This window comes from Manis pentadactyla, chromosome 17, assembly GCF_030020395.1.
Source record: "Manis pentadactyla isolate mManPen7 chromosome 17, mManPen7.hap1, whole genome shotgun sequence".
Taxonomy (NCBI): Eukaryota; Metazoa; Chordata; class Mammalia; order Pholidota; family Manidae; genus Manis; species Manis pentadactyla.
The window spans coordinates 12,041,474-12,058,457 of NC_080035.1; the positions used below are offsets into that span (position 1 = coordinate 12,041,474).

At 44.9% G+C, this 16,984-nt stretch overlaps 1 long non-coding RNA gene across 1 annotated transcript in view; it reads right to left on the minus strand.

Moving 5' to 3' along the window:
• Positions 1-664: 664 nt before the first annotated feature.
• LOC130681404 (uncharacterized) overlaps positions 665-16,984 on the minus strand; it is a 46,169-nt gene continuing 29,849 nt past the window's right edge. Inside the window, exon 3 of the long non-coding RNA XR_008994533.1 lies at positions 665-846. This is a non-coding gene — a long non-coding RNA (uncharacterized LOC130681404). The remainder of the gene's footprint in view (positions 847-16,984) is intronic.

Genomic DNA, 16,984 nt, shown 5'->3' on the forward strand with positions numbered 1-16,984 from the left:
TGCCAGCCCTCCCATTGTGTAATAAGAAAGCTCTCAAATAAAAACTGTGTGATTTAATTGAATCTGAGCCAGGAGATATGGTTTTTACAGAAACTAATTACAGAAGGCAGCTTGCATATTAGTGCAGTAAATTCGGTGATGTCAAGCCCTTGCGTTGCTGCTGTGTTGGTTTATTTTCCCTCTCTCACTCTTCCTTTGCTTCTCAGTTTCCTTCATGCAGTGTCTTTCCATTTATTCTCATCTCTCTTTCTTTCTGGCAAGTTTAGACCTTGAGTAGGGGTCCAGCATGCAGCCCACTGATTCCTGCTTCAGATCAATAAACATACATGGCTCTGCGTGTATATATGTGTGTGCACACCCATGTGTGCATGTGCGTGCGTTCTCATCTATCTGTCTACAATGCACATGACAATTCAGTATAGAATGGTGTGGTAAGTCACAATGGCAAGCAGCATCAGTCAGGGGAAGGACAAAAAAAACAACTCAAACTTCCTGCCTTCAAGCAGCTTATCATAGGGGGATATGGGAGGTGGTAGTGGTGATGGAGAAGGCAGATGGAGGAGTTTTAATTCTGACTTGGCTAAGCTTTAGTTTCTTTCCTTCAGTCAGGAACAAAATACTTGACCAACTTCTATGAGTGAATGCATTCATAATTACCTTTATTATTTACTTAAGAAGAAATCTTGAGTTAAGTGGTCTCAGATTTTGTAGTCATTTGGTTATCTAGTTATCCTTCCATGGTTTTCCATCCTTCTTTGCCATCCTCAGTGTTAATGGTTTTTGTTTACGTGCTTCATGGTGTTAACATAGCTGCTGCAATTCCAGATGTTGCACAAGCATCCCAAGCTTAAAGGAAGGGGCAAAGGCAAAAAAAAAATGTTCTTATTATTAGGCTCTAGTTTTTTTTTTAAGAAACAAAAGATTTTTCTGAAGCTTCTAAGAAAATTTTTATATCCCTGTGATCTGATCTCTGGCTAGCCACAAGGAAGGACAGGAACATAAGCATCTAGCAAAAGGGAGTGAGAGGGTCATGATTCATTTCCTAGGAATGGAAGTATTGTCACTTATAGTAAAATGGAAAGTCTGTGAGAAATGGGGAAGAGGACTGGAAATGGTGGCTGGGTTGGCCAACTTCTGGCATCTGTCACACTTCCTCTAGGATATTTGAGAAAAAAGGGTATTTGTCCTCCATCAGTTACTGAGCTATCCCTCTGTACACTCCCAGCAGATGCTCCTCACAGAAGCACCTTTGTCTGTCATTTGCTTTGCTGCTGGTCACCACTGGAATTCTTCAACTACAGTTCTCTGAAACTATATTGCTTCCTCTACACAGGACTCCACATAGGATTTCCAGTCAGATAGATTGAGTTCAAATCCTACCCTAGATGTACCACTCACTAGCATCATGGCCTTGGACAATGTTAGGCAGAAAGACAGAAATGAGCAGCATGAAAAGGAGAGAGGGCCTCCCAAATATGAGTCAAGAAATGGATCAGATAGAGCCAGAGAGCCAGAAATGACTCAGAGAGTTAATCAGATGAAGCCACAGGGTCCAAGAGTGACTCAGTAAATGTCCAGGGTCCCCCAGATAAGAAACAACAGAAGGCACAGCCCATGTCCTTATTTCACCAATCAGAATGAACCTAGAGAGCTGAGAGCTGTCAATCAAGGACCTCTCTGCCCTGCCAAAACCACATAAAAGAAGCCTCAGAATGAGCACTGCGGCCAGTCTCACCTTAGGCAGGCCTGCTCTGTGACTCTGTGTGCAGAGTGCATTACAACTTGCTTTGCTTTCTTGACTTTGGTTTCTCGTCTCACTGTATCTGACTTCCCTGCGACACCGAGCTGAGGTCCTTCCTTCCTAACATATTTTGGTGCTGTGCCTCGGATAAAGCAGTGGTAAGTTACTCTTACTTTCATTTTCTGTTGGGCAGCCATTCTGGCCAAAAGTGGGCAGGAGTCGGCCACACTAAAATGCCACTAAGGTAGGCCACCGCCAGAAGACCCCCGTGACAGGATAAGGTGGTCGCATATCGGGGATCAGAAGCATTAGGCTCCCCGCCACCCACAAGGCAATATCTGAGCAACCAGGTATGCAGTAAATCACACCTAAGTCCAACCCATGGCTGCCTCCCAAAAAAGTTTTTTGGCTGCCTGACACTGTCTCCTTTCTGGTTTCTGTTTGATTGAGCCACCTTCTGGCTCCCACGAAGACCTTCTGCCAGCCTTGATTTCCACTGTCTCCGGCTCTTGGGATCACCTCAGATCACGGTAAGCCCCGTTTAACCCTTTGCTAGGAAGCCACAAGACTAGTCCTCCATGTCCCACTTGGAGACGTCTGAGGCGGGATGCGTTAAGGTCCTAGAGAGCCGGCTGTGCCAGGACCTCTGGGATAGACCCTGGGATGCTGGGCTTTCTAACCCATTCGTTGTTTCCTAAATGGGCAACCCAGAGACCATTCTGGCTACCACACCATTAGGCTGTACCCTTTCTCATTGGTCCCAGATAGATGCAGAGACATTTAAAAAGAAAAGACTAATACTCTTTTGCAACACAGTCTGGCCCCGATATCAGCTAGGAGAGCAGGAGTAGTGGCCACTTAATGGAACTCTTAACCCTAACACCCTCATGCAGCTTGGCCTGTTCTGCACAAAGCTGGGGAAATAGGCAGAGATCCCGTATGTTCAGGCTTTCTGTCTTAAAAGCCGAGAGGATCTCTGCTGGACCTGTGAGTTAAAAAGTCCTCCTGGCCTTCCCTCTGCTCCACTGCCCACTTGACCTCCACCCCAGTACCCGGGACCACCCAAGGGCAAAGTGTCACATGCGATTCCATAGGGCCATCAAGACCTGAGTCCTGGGTACTCAAATTCACTCCCAAAGGCACCTGCTAACATTCTCCCATCAGCGGAAATGACAGGTGGAGAATTTGGCACAGTGCTAGTCCACAAACCTTTTTCACTAACTGAATTAAGACAGCTTAAAGCTGACCTTGGCAGCTATACTTCCAACCCAGATAACTATGTTGATCAATTCCAGCACATCAGTCTAGCTTATGACCTCACCTGGAAAGATGTCATGATAATCCTGGGACAGACACTCTCTGACCCTGAGCAAGAGAGAGTTATTAAAGAAGCTCGTAAATTTGCCAGTAGCCTCCACTTGCTAAATTTTCCACTGGGAAAACAGCTCTCCCCTCTGCAGACCCTAATTGGGATTATAATGTTAAAGATGGTATATGGGGAAAAAAAACCATTTCCTCTTTTGCATAAAGACAGGGCTAAAGAACACCAGGCAAAAAGTTATTAGCTATTCAAAAGTTGCTGCCATTAGTCAGGGACCAGAGGAAAATCCTGTTACTTTCTTAGAAAGACTGAGAGATACCCTCACTAAATATACTACTCTAGATTTAGACACATATGAGGGACAAGTAATTCTGAGAGATAAATTCCTCTTATAGTCAATATCTGACATCAGGAGAGAATTACAAAAACAGATCCAGACAAACCCTAATAGCAGTGCAGGTGAGCTCCTGACCACAGCTGATACTGTGCTCTGTGGCCATGATCAGGAAGCAGAGGCGAGGGCTCAGGAAAAGGAAAAGAGGAAGGAGACCTGCATACTCAGCGACTAGCCTCCCTTGTGGCTCAGTCCACGTCCAGAGGCTCACCAGCTCCTGACAAGAATTCTAAGAAAGATAACAAGTGTGACATCTGTCGTAAGACTGGGCATTGGGTTAAGAGCTGTCCTAATAGAGATAAGCCTCCACAATCTCCCTGTTAACAAATGTAAGGAAATGGGTCAGTGGGCTGCCCTTTGACCCAGGGGCCGCAGGGTCCCTGAGCCGTTGGAGCTGTCCATGGTCCTTGAGTTCCTTTCCTAGGAATGAAGAGGCCCTAGCCAGTCAGCCCCAATCCATGACATTGACATCAATGGATGGAGTAGAGCCAAGGGTAACCATGGACATGGTAGGTAGGACAATTTTCTTTTTCATTGACACCGGGGCCTCCTACTCTGCCCTCAGTTCCTACTCTGGGCCCCTATCCTCTCAAACGTGTATAGTACTCAGAGTGACAGGGACCCCTACTACTCGGCCCTTCACTCCACCCTTAGGATGTCTCCTCCATAGCCATTATTTTTTGCATCCATTTTTAGTTGTAAAAGGATGCCCTATTTCCCTCTTGGGATGAGACATAATAAAAAATTACACAGCAGGATGATTTTTAGCTTTCCTCCAGCTAGTCAGACTCCTCTCCAACTTCTGTTTGTTCCCAAAACTACATTGTCAGCTTTTCAGGACTGGAAACAGTCTATTAATCCTGATTGGGATGAGGGAATACCAGGAATGGCTAAGCATGCCACCCCAGCAGTCATCCAGCTCAAATATCCAACTGGGTTTCCCAGCCAAAAACAATATTCTGTAAAGCCTGAGGCTTGTAAAGGCCTCCAGCCTCTAATTTCCAAATACCTTAAACATGAGCTGCGAGTTCCAACTAATTCACCTTACAATACCATCAAAAAGAAAGACAAGTCTTATTGTCTAGTCCAGGATCTAAGAATTATCAGTGAGGCAGTTGTGCCTCTCCATCCGGGGTCCCTAACCCATACACTCTATTAGGAGCTATTCCACCTGACACCTCGTGGTTCACAACCCTAGATCTCAAAGATGCGTTCTTCTGCATCCCCTCAGAAAAACAGTCACAGTCACTATTTGCTTTTGTATGGACCACTCCAGAAAACACCTCTGGCCAGCTAACCTGGACTGTCCTAACCCAGGGGTTTAGAGGCAGTCCTCATCTGTTTGGACAAGCCTTGTCCCAAGAGTTAGCCTGCCTGCCCCTGAACAATGGGGGCACACTCATGCAATATGTAGACAGTCTTTTACTCTGTTTCCCCACAAAACAAGACTCCATCAATCATACCCTTTAAACCCTTAATTTCTTAGTTGAATGGGGATATAAAGTTTCAAGGGCCAAAGCTCAGTTAGTACAATCAAAGGTCACTTAGCTGAGAATAATCCTTACTCCCAGAAAAGAAAAGAGAGGCCTTTCTTTAGATAGAGTTCGGGCCGTTATTTCCTTTCCTCAACCTACCACCCACAAACAACTCAGGGCTTCCCTAGGGCTAACAGGATATTGCAGGTTATGGATCCCGAATTATGGACTCATTGCACAGTCTCTCTATGAAGTCCTAAAAGGAAAGGATGACTCTAAGCTTTTAGACTGGGTACCGTCACAGCAAAAAGCTGTAGATCTGCTTAAGGGCCTGTTAATACAGGTCCCTGCCTTAGGACTCCCAAACCCAGCCAGGCCATTCCAGTTGTACTCCCATGAGAGACATGGAGTGGCCCTTGGAGGTCTAACTAAAAAATTAGGCCCAACTCACCAACCTATGGTCTGTGTGTCAAAAATACTTGACCTCACAGCACAGGGATGGTCTTCCTGTTTTAGAGCCATTGGGCCTTTGCTCTTTTGCAAGAAGAAACCCTCAAAAACCAAGGAGTCTTTTTCTTATGCAGATTAAATACCTATTTCTGTTTCCCAGCTAATTGGACTGGGACCTGCGCGCTAGCCCCCTGGCCCCAGACATCAACATAGTCCCCAGTAACCAATCACTTACCATTCCTCTGTCCTCTGACATAAGAGCTAAATGAGCTCTATAGCTCATTCCTCTCTTAATAGGCATAGGAATCACCACAGGACTAAGCACTGGCATAGCTGGACTAACTCTCTCACTGTTCTATTATCAAAGACTGTCCAAAGATTTTTCTGACAGCCTAGAAGAAATTGCTCAAAGTATTATAACTTTGGGCAATTTCAGATAGACTCCTTAGCAGCAGTCACTCTTCAAAATAGAAGAGGACTGGACCTCTTAACTGCTGTAAAGGGAGGCCTATGCCTCACTGTCTTGATGAAAAATGTTGTTTTTATGCTAACCAACCTGGCCTAGTTAGTTAGAGACACTGTCTGAAAGTTTTGACCTGCCTCCAGAATCTGACAACAACTATCAGAATCCTGGGGCAACTGGTCCCAGATTTGGACCTGGGCATCCTGGTTGCTTCTCTTGGTAGGACAACTGCTGAGGCTTCTCCTAGGCCTGCTGCTTGGACCATGCTTATTAAATCTCCTAATTAAATTTGTTTCTTCTAGACTAAAGTCCATTGAGGCCAAAGTCCTGTTGTCACAAGAATTCAAACCCTTACCAACTGATGAATCTGCTGTCTTCCTGGGACCCCTAGATGGGCACCCTTACCGGCCCAGTCTCCACCATCCCAGCAGTCAGCAAGCAGAAGGACCCAAATGACCACACCGTCCCTCACTAGCAGGAAGTAGCTAAAGCAGTCATTGCCCCAATGATCTGGGTCCCAACTACTTGAGGGGGATCTGTTAGGTAGAAAAACAGAAATGAACAGGATGAAAAGGAGAGAGGGCCCCCCCAAAATGACTCAGGAAGTTTATCAGATATAGCCAGAGAGCCAGAAATGATTAACAAATAACCAGATAAAGCCACAGGATCCAAGAGTGACTCAGGAAGTGTACTGGGTCTCCCTAGATAAGAAACATCAGAAGCACAGGCATCACACAGGCCATGTCCTCATTCCACCAATTGGAATGAGCCTAGAGACCTAAGAGAAGTCAATCAAGGACCTCTCTGCCCTGCCAAAATCACACAAAAGAAGCCTCAGAATGAGTATTGGGGCCTGTCTCACCGTAGGCAGGCCCGCTCTGTGACTCTGTGCAGAGTGCATTATAACTTACTTGGCTTTCTTGACTTTGGTTTCTTGTCTCACTGTATCTGACTTCCCTGCGACACCAAGCTGAGTTCCAGGCAAGTAACAGGCAAGTTACCCAACATCCTCACTCAGTAACAATGCACATAGTAATCTGTATCTCCCTGAGTAGCTATGATGATTCAGTAATGAATGCAAAGTGCTTAACACTGTGCTTGGCCCAGAGGGGTGCTCAATAGGTGTTAGGTTTCTCTTTTCTTCACATTTACAAAATAATAATAGTGACATTTATTGAGTGCTTACAATATTGCCTGGCAATAGTTCTTAGTGCTTCATGTAAATTAACTCAATTTAATTCACAGTAACTCAGTGAGGTCTGTACTACCACTAAGTCCTTTAACAGCGAGGGAAGGAGAGAGAAAAGTAAATTTGTCTAGTTTCCAGAGAGAGTAAGAAGCAGAATTAGGACTGAATCCAGGCAGTTGGTCTGGAGGGGGCTCTAACTGTCTGATACTTCCTTCCACACCCAATGTGTTTCCCCTGGAAACAGGTTCACGCCCTGTGAGGACCAGCACTTCTTATTAGGCAACAGACACTAAACAAATGGTTACATGAAGAGGCTCAGTGGTGTGTTTGTGAAGAATGGGGGGCTCCTCCAAGGATCAGGGACTATGTCCTGTCTGCGAAGGCCACACAGGAGAGCAAGATCCCATGAGGCAGTGAGGAGGAATTGTGCCCAGCACTGCACGTGGGCCTGCGCCCTGCCACATGTCCCGTCTCATTGCTGTTAGCCGTGTGTGGGCCTGTGCCCGGCCTCGGGCCTCCTGGTGGCACTGTTAGTTAACCATCTGGGTGCGCAGTCCAAGCACCCAGCTCCCTATGCAGGAGGTGACCCTCAGGGAAGCAGGGAGTGGAGGGCTGCTGATTCCAACAGAGGGCCTGAGCAGATGGCTTATTTTCTAGGTGGGGACCACTGAGACAGGGAAAAGATCAATATTGGAACCCAGCCCTATGAAATCATTCTGATATTCTCCCTGGGTGCAGCTTTTCTAACTGAGATAAGACAGAACAGTGTTTTTTTGGAGGAAAATGGCCAGCTACTTTCCTCTGGCTTCTGAAAAACCTACTCAACTGCACTGAACGATCCCAGTTGATGTCCGACTGCAGCATCCAAGCTTCAGGTGTTGCATAAAGTCAGGAGCTAGAGCACCTTTTGGTCTGAGATCCCAGAAACCCAAGTGAGAGGAAAGTTAGAATGGAAAACTGAATTCCTGCTCTGCTGGCCATTCTAAATTTAAGTAATTTCAATTTGTTTTTTGGATGGTGCTATTTCTTCCCTGGAGACCCAAACAATGGTGCCTGTACCAATCTACATTCCATTAAAAGAAACAGATGAGTCACAAACCATGCTGGAAAGGTGCTTGATGAGGACATACACTTTTCATATTTAAAAAAATGTGGGATTACATCGGAATCCATGAGGCTGGTGGAGGGCAGTGGGGTGGGGAACACAGAGGCATGTGACAACTTTGCTCTGAGGGGGTGGAGTCCTTGGCGCATCCCCCCACCCCTTTGTTGTTTTGTTGCCTTTGGATTTTGTCTGAATAAAGGGTGAGCACCCACAGTGAAGGGCCAGAAAGTTCAATGGCTGCATGGCATAGGTCTGCCGTGACACCAGCCTCCACGTTGTCCGTGATGAATGATGTGCGGATTTTTTATATGCCAACCACAGAATCAGTTGCTTACTTGGGCTCTTCTGAGCATTGCTGAACCTTAGATAATGGCAAGTTAATCATTTTAAAAGTGATTTCCTGGTACCTTATCTCATACAAGGTACCTTATCTCACAGACTTCATAGTAACTTGGCTAGAACTAGAATAAGGGAGATTTTAGTGCTATCCTGGTTTTACAGAGGAAAACTTGTCTCCAAGCAGCTGACTGACTTGTGGTGGGAGAAGCACTCTGACTTCTCACCCTGGGAACAGATCCCCCCCATGCCTCCTGGCCCTTCCTGTAGTGGCGTGGAGTTCTTGCCAAGCCTCCCTATGATGTGGGGACTCGCACTCACGATGCATCAGCAAGGTGCTGACCAGCAGAAGTGAGGATGAGGATGGAGGCATGGATGTTTTCAGTCACAAGCTTGGTGTCTCCATTGGGTCAGAGTTGCCAGTAGGTTCAGCAGGGCTTTGAGAATATGGGGCCTTCTCAGGAGGGCAGGAATATGCCTGTATTCTCCAATCATAACTACACTGAACATGGAAGGGAAACCTGAGGTTTTCCTAGGCTAGTTCTTACCAATGAGGAAAATGAGACTCTAATTCTGCACCCAATTCCAATATGTGAGTTTTTTCCCCCACACCAGGCAATTCTCAGACACCAGCTCAGTGTCCTACAATTCAACTCAGGTCTGACATTATCTACCTAGAGACAGTGCTAGGTCTCACAGGTTCAGGGATCAGTTCTACAAGAACACTCCCCACCCCACCTCACCGCCCATTACAAGTCTAGGTTGTCATCTCTGCTTCTGACCAACTGGCTATAGGTTAGGGGTTCCAGTAATCTCCTCCTTGATTCATTTAATTTGCTGCAGTGGCTCTCAGAACTCAGGAAAACATATCCACTAGATTACCACTTTATTATAAGAGGATATAATTCAAGAACAGACAGATGGAAGAGAAACATAGGGCACGGTATATGGGAAGGGGCACTGAGCTTCCAAGTCCTCTCTGAGCAAGCCACGCCCGGAATCTCCATGTGTTTACCAACCAGGAAGCTCTCTGAAGGCTGTCCTTTGGGTTTTCTAGAGGCTTCATTACCTAGGCAGATGATTAGGTCACAGGACATTGGCGATTGAATTCAATCTCCAACCCCTCCTTCCTCCCCGCTCCCCCAGGTCAGGGGTGGGACTGGAAGGTCCAGCCCTCTCATCACAGGGTTAGATCCCCTGGCAACCAGCCCCATCCTTGAGTAACCCAGGAACTTTCCAAAGCCACTTCATTAACATAACAAAAGACGACTTTATGGTTCTCATCAGGCAACGGGAACCTCTGAGGGCTTTTAGGAGTCCTGTGCCTGGAATGGGACAAAAGCCAAGAAACATATTTTACATTATAAATCACAGTATCCCAGAGACTCAGGGGTGAAGTGACTGCTCTAAAGCTACAGTCAGGTCAGAGCGAGCACTGGAGCTCAGACCTCTCTGCAGGTGCTGGCCAGTGAACTTTTCGCTGCCCCTGCCGGCCCAGCCTTTTGGTTTCTTTCCACTGGTTGTAATTTCTGGGCCAAAGAAGTGATAAAAAGGAGGCAGTAGGACATGCGGGCAAGGAGCATGGTTCTGGGGGTGAATGAGACCCAGGTTTGAATTCTGCCGTGGTTGTGTGGTGGCTGCACACCTTCAAGTGACATGTTAGATGGAGGAGGAAGGTGGGATGGTGGGGTCTCATGGTGAAAGCTGTCCCTTTTTCTTGGGAAAGGAAAATTTTTCCTGGAAGCCACATTCAGTGTCTTCCACTTGCATTCTGGGGCCAGAATGGGGAGATCTGGCTCTGTCTAGCTGCAAGGGTAGGGGAACTTTGAGCTGTGGCCTCTGTAGTGGGAGGTGGCCAGGGAGAAGCGGATAGGATGGGACGGGGCTTCTGGGGGGCAGTCAACAGTGTCTTTGTCAGATCGTGGCTTGAATTTCAGGGAGTAAGGGGAGGGGATGCGCTTTATGGCTCAGCCTCTGGTGTAACTCAGGGAAGCAGGCTTCCCACTCTTAAAGAACTAGGGAAAATTGGGTCAAGTCTCCGTTTCCCAGTATTCGCAAGGTGCTCTGCAGCTGTCTTCATACAACGAAGAGGTTTATGTGCACTTAGTCACCTCTGGCATGCAGCTCCATTGTGCCACTGGGGGCCCACATCACTGCCTGTGGGTCCTGTCCCTGTTTCCCCACAAATGACCAAACCTGTATCTCAGAGACTTTCTTTTCTTCCCACCAACCTCCCCAAGCTCCAGCTATGTGTATTTTACTAAGAAGTGAGTTTGGGGCTGGGTCCACTGACATCAAAGCCAAGGAAAATTCAATGGAAGAGAACAAGCTGGTGGCACCATTGTTTCTACAGCATTTTAGTCAGAATGAGTTCTTTTAATTGCATTTTCCCCTTTTGGGCAGGCTGAATCTGTTTTCTAAAGACATGTCTGTGCCATTGTTTGTGTGGTGCTGGGTTCCCAGAGCAGGGTGGGTATTTAATAAATTAGTTAATTAAAAGCAGGGAGGACAATAATGAATCACGAAGCAACCACTCAAATAGCAGAACTTTTGCAAAAGTTTGTGGACTTGGCATTAGAACAACAACTTTTGGTTAACTACAGTTTAAAAAGGCATTTTCTTCTTGAATATTTCACTTTCCCATGTGAAAATTTTTCTTATGATCTCGGTGGAGGGACTAGGTTTCAGTGTGAAGCTGTGGTCACCTCACATGGGGTCAGTAGGACTTTGCTGATAAATAAAATATATATATATGTATGTATATGTGTGTGTGTGTATTTTAAATATTTTCCTGCAACTTACATGATCTCTCCTCTCTCCCTACTCACTTTGTGGCTACCTAGGCTGCATTCCTGAGATTGCCTTGGAGAAAGCAGCTCCAGGATCTTGGGCCATAAGTAAGGACTAGAATGGAAAAGAAGCCCCTGTGCCCCCCTGCCCCCATCAGTCCGTTCAAGTTGATGGGTCAGAAGATAACTTATATCAGGTATTGACTTAAAGCTCTGAGAGATTTCAGCTGCTTTTATCGGAGGGAGGGGGGTGGGGGAGGAAAGGTTACTGGAGGCTGGCTGGGAGGAAGTTAAGTACTTTTTGCCTGTGCTAATGTTTCCTCCCTCTGCACTGCAGTGTGAGATCTCTTCTCAGAGGAATCAGAAGTGGAAGCAGTAGTTTCGGTTTGATAGCTCATCATCCTGCAGGTGTGCGCAGAGGTGGACAGAGAAGAATCAGGTGGGGCCACGAGGAGCGAGGGAGATATGTTTTCAAGATGCTCATTACCAGGTGTGAAAAGTTGAATTGATTTCTACAAAGTTGCTTTGTATGATCTTTCTAGAAGGGTAAGTTGCACAGCCACTTTATTATGATAATACCCCCAAATTTTCATCAGTGGGTGATGGGAAACTGAGGTTGGCATGAAGTTCTTTGAAGAACAGTCAGCCCAGTTCTATTTTATATATGAAGAAACTGAACTTAAAGAAGGCATTTGTTCATATAGCACAACAAGAATTGAGAGAACTGTTGAAATCTAACTAAGACTTGACTATTGTCCTCATTACTATTTTCCTGCATCTGTGGGTGGGTTGATGGGGGCATTGAGGGTGGGCGATCTGCTAAGCAGATCATCTCGCTGGTGTTTCACTGGCTAGGCCAAAATGTGATAGCAAAAGAACAGATTAATTATAGCCCCATCTTTCCAGACGAATCCCTCCCCATTGTGTTCTAGCCACAGAGAACTATTTACCATTCTCCAAGCGTGGCATTTTCTTTGCTGTTTTTTGTGCCTTTGCATAGTCACACTGTCCAGAATCTCCTTCCCCGCTTCCTTTTCTTGGTAAGCCCCTATCCACTCCTCAGGCCCCTTCGGTGTGCTCACCCCTTTTAGGAAACTGCTGATGCCTCGGCCACTTTAGCATTTCTCTGTCGTAGCCCCCGTCACCCTGAAGGTTGTCAGGGTCTGAACTCTGTCTCCCCCCATCTCATGTGTACAACTTACGGACAGTGACCAGGACCTTTTCACTTCTGCAGACGTACACCTCAACAACGCCTGACCTTAAAATAATGATTTATGATTAATTAATTACCTGATCAATCCCACCACTCTCAAAGTCGATAAAGTATGACTGGCACCATGACTCCCACAGAAGCCCATATAAATTCATTCTCATTATGCCTAACCTCTTGAGGGAGCCGCTGGGGGCCTGGGATACAACCTAGGCTGCTGAGGGGCACCTGAGGAGCAGCGAGCCTCCCAGCATCTTACACTCAGGTTCTGCTCTTTACCATCAACGTGTGTCTGGTCCTTCTACCCACCATCTCATTGAATCCTCACAAAACAGCACTACAAAGTCGATGTTAATATCTTTATTTGACATTCATGGAAACAGGGACAAAGAGAAATTGCATATTGGGCTCAAGGTGCAGAGCTCCCCGCAATGGCAAAACCAGATTTGGACCCTGTTCAGCTGAAGGCTAAAGGTGGTGCTCTTGACCACTCAGTTGTACTGCCTTTTAAACGTGTTCAACACAGCCTGAGTTTAAGTGGACAGTGACAGCAGGAGGTGCTCAGGCTGGGATGGACTGGCTCAGGCTGGGCTGAACATTCTGTTCACCTGCAGGCTTAGAGTAAGATTCCTAAGTGGGTTCAGGCCTGGAGTCTTGGACTGGGCCTAAGTGTTCAGGTAATCCATTCAGAAAGGAACCCATGGGCCTTCTGGAATCAGGGCATCTGCAGTGTTTACAACCAGCACTGTCATTATTTTATTTTATTTTTTTGAGAGGGCATCTCTCATATTTATTGATCAAATGGTTGTTAACAACAATAAAATTCTGTATAGGGGAGTCAATGCACAATCATTAATCAACCCCAAGCCTAATTCTCAACAGTCTCCAATCTTCTGAAGCATAACGAACAAGTTCTTACATGGTGAACAAGTTCTTACATAGTGAATAAGTTCTTACATGGTGAACAGTGCGAGGGCAGTCATATCACAGGAACTTTCGGTTTTGATCACGCATCATAAACTATAAACAGTCAAGTCAGATATGATTATTCATTTGATTTTTATACTTGATTTATATGTGAATCCCACATTTCTCCCTTATTATTATTATTATTTTAAATAAAATGCCAAAGCAGCACTGTCATTATTATTATTGTTTTTTCATTTTTTTTTTTTTGGTATCATTAATATAAACTTACATGAACAACGTTGTGGTTACTAGATTCCCCCTATTATCAAGTCTCCCCCACATACCCCATTACAGTCACTGTCCATCAGCATAGTAAGATGCTATAGAATCACTACTGCCTTCCCTGTGCCCCTCACCACCACATTATGTGTGCTAAACATAATGCCTCTTTTTCCCCTTTTCCCTCCCTTACCATCCATCCTCCCCAGTCCCTTTCCCTTTGGCAGCTGTTAGTCCATTCTTGGGTTCTGTGATTCTGCTGCTGTTTTGTTCCTTCAGTTTTTGCTTTGTTCTTATACTCCACAGATGAGTGAAATCATTTGATACTTGTCTTTCTCCACCTGGCTTATTTCACTGAGCATAATACCCTCAAGCTCCATCCATGTTGTTGTGAATGGTAGGATTTGTTTTCTTCTTATGGCTGAATAATATTCCATTGTGTATATGTACCACATCTTCTGTATCCATTCATCTACTGATGGACACTTAGGTTGCTTCCATTTCTTGGCTATTGTAAATAGTGCTGTGATAAACACAGGGGTGCATCTATCTTTTTCAAACTGGGCTGCTGCATTCTTAGGATAAATTCCTAGGAGTGGAATTCCTGGGTCAAATGGTATTTCTATTTTTAGTTTTTTGAGGAACCTCCATACTGCTTTCCACAAAGGTTGAACTAATTTACATTCCCACGAGCAGTGTAGGAGGGTTCCCCTTTCTCCACAACCTCGCCAACATTTGTTGTTGTCTGTCTTTCGGATGGTGGCCATCCTAACTGGTATGAGGTGATATCTCATTGTGGTTTTAATTTGCTTTTCTCTGATGATTAGTGATGTGGAGCATCTTTTCTTGTGTCTGTTGGCCATCTGAATTTCTTCTTTGGAGAAGTGTCTATTCAGTTCCTCTGCCCATTTTATGGGTTATTTGCTTTTTGTTTGTTGAGGCACATGAGCTCTTCGTATATTTTGGATGTCAACCCATTATTGGATATGTCATTTGTGAATATATTCTCCCATACTGTAGGATGCCTTTTTGTTCTCTTGATGGTGTCCTTTGCTGTATAGAAGCTTTTTAGTTTGATATAGTCCCACTTGTTCATTTTTGCTTTTGTTTCCCTTGCCCGTGGAGTTATGTTCATGAAGAAGTTGCTCATGTTTATATTCAAGAGAGTTTTGCCTATATTTTCTTCTAAGAGCTTTATGGTTTCATGACTTACATTCAGGTCTTTGATCCATTTTGAGTTTACTTTTGTGTATGGAGTTAGACAGTAATCCAGTTTCATTCTCTTACATGTAGCTGTCCAGTTTTGCCAACACCAACTATTGAAGAGGCTGTCATTTCCCCATTGTATGTCCATGGCTCCTTTATCATATATTAATTTACCATATATGCTTGGGTTACTATCTGGACTCTATTCTGTTTCACTGGTCTGTGGGCCTGTTCTTGTGCCAGTACCAAATTGTCTTGATTACTGTGGCTTTGTAGTAGAGCTTGAAGTTGGGAAGTGAGATCCTCCAGCACTGTCATTATTAAAGACCAAGTATTACAGGCTTTACACATGCACACACATGCACACACACATATTCACTCACACACATACATGTGCACTCACACACACTCACACATATGCACTAACACATGCACCTGCACACACTCACACATACACACACCCATGAGGTCATTTCCCCCAAACAATTGCCTATTGGGAACCAGACAGCAGAGACTCTGGAATCTTTCACAGAGTCAAGGGGAAAGGTCCTGTGTGGGGCCTGGCATGAGGCAGCACAGCCCACTCCAAAACGCCACCAGAAGAACAAGCTCTGGAGGGCCCAGTGCTCATCTTCTGCCCTGCATTTGCTCAGAGTTCTGGGCAGGACTTTGGGGTGAGAGAGGAGAGGCTTCCAGCCATAGGCCATGGTCAGAGCCTGGGATTTGTCTGGGCTTTGCAACTCTGGAGGGCTTCGCTGCTCGCTAAAAACCCAAGAGCTTCCAGGAGTCCCCAGAACATCCTTAAGAACAAAGGCAATAAACACACTCCGAATCCTTTTATCAACTGGCTCCATCCCAAACCAAAATGAGAAATGAATTGCTGGGTTAAGTGTGTGCATTTTAAGCTGACAGGAAAGAAATACCCTGATTTACATGGGAATGTTCAGTTTGGACCACTTAAAGTTATGATTGAATGAATACAGCAAATATAATTTCTATAAATTGGTCCCCCAGAAAGCTGACCTGATAAAACAGTAAAACCTTAGCACCTCAAATTTTCATAAGTACTAACTTATCTGGGAGAAGGGCAGAATGTTTGGCTACCTTGAGAATGTGTTTTCTGAATTTCATCATCTTCCTCCTCCTCATCATTGTTATCATTTCTGTGTCATCATTAGCATCCTTTCTTAAGCATAGTCTGTGAACTAGGCAATTTGCTGGAAGCTTACAGATATCGTTTTTATAGCCACACTGCTGGTTGCTATGATTTACATTTTATGGAGGACAAAGTTGATGTTCAGATTGCAGAAGTAATTTGTTCAAGCTAACACTGCTGACGTTTAAGTTCAAGCTTTTCTGACTCTGAAAGCCATACTATTTCTGCTGTACTTGTCTGTGTGCAAATATTTATTATCATCAACACGATATCCCAAGCCAGATCAATATTCAGTAGTAACCACTAGTCCCTTCTTGGAGTCTCTGAGTCTGCTGCTATTTTGTTCCTTCAGTTTTGCTTCATTGTTATACTCCACAAATGTGGGAAATAATTTGGCACTTGTCTTTCTCCGCCTGGCTTATTTCACTGAGGATAATGTTCTCCAGCTCCATCCATGTTGTTGCAAATGGTAGGATTTGTTTCTTTCTTATGGCTGAATAGTATTCCATTGTGTATATGTACCACATCTTCTTTAGCCATTCATCTACTGATGGACACTTAGGTTGCTTCCATTTCATGGTTTTTGTAAAAAGTGCTGCGATAAACATAGGGGTGCATATGTCTTTTTGAATCTGAGAAGTTGTATTCTTTGGATAAATTCCAAGGAGTGGGATTCCCGGGTAAAATGGTATTTTTATTTTTAGTTTTTAGGAACCTCCATATTGCTTTCCACAATGGTTGAACTAGCTTACATTCCCACCAGCAGTGTAGGAGTGTTCCCCTTTCTCCGCATCCTCACCAGCATTTGTGGTTCTTAGACTTTTCGATGCTGGCCATCCTTACTGATGTGAGGTGATATCTCATTGTGGTTTTAATTTGCATTTCCCAGATGATTAGTGATGTGGAGCATCTTTTAATGTGTCTGTTGTCCATCTGAATTTCTTCTTTGGAGAACTGTCTC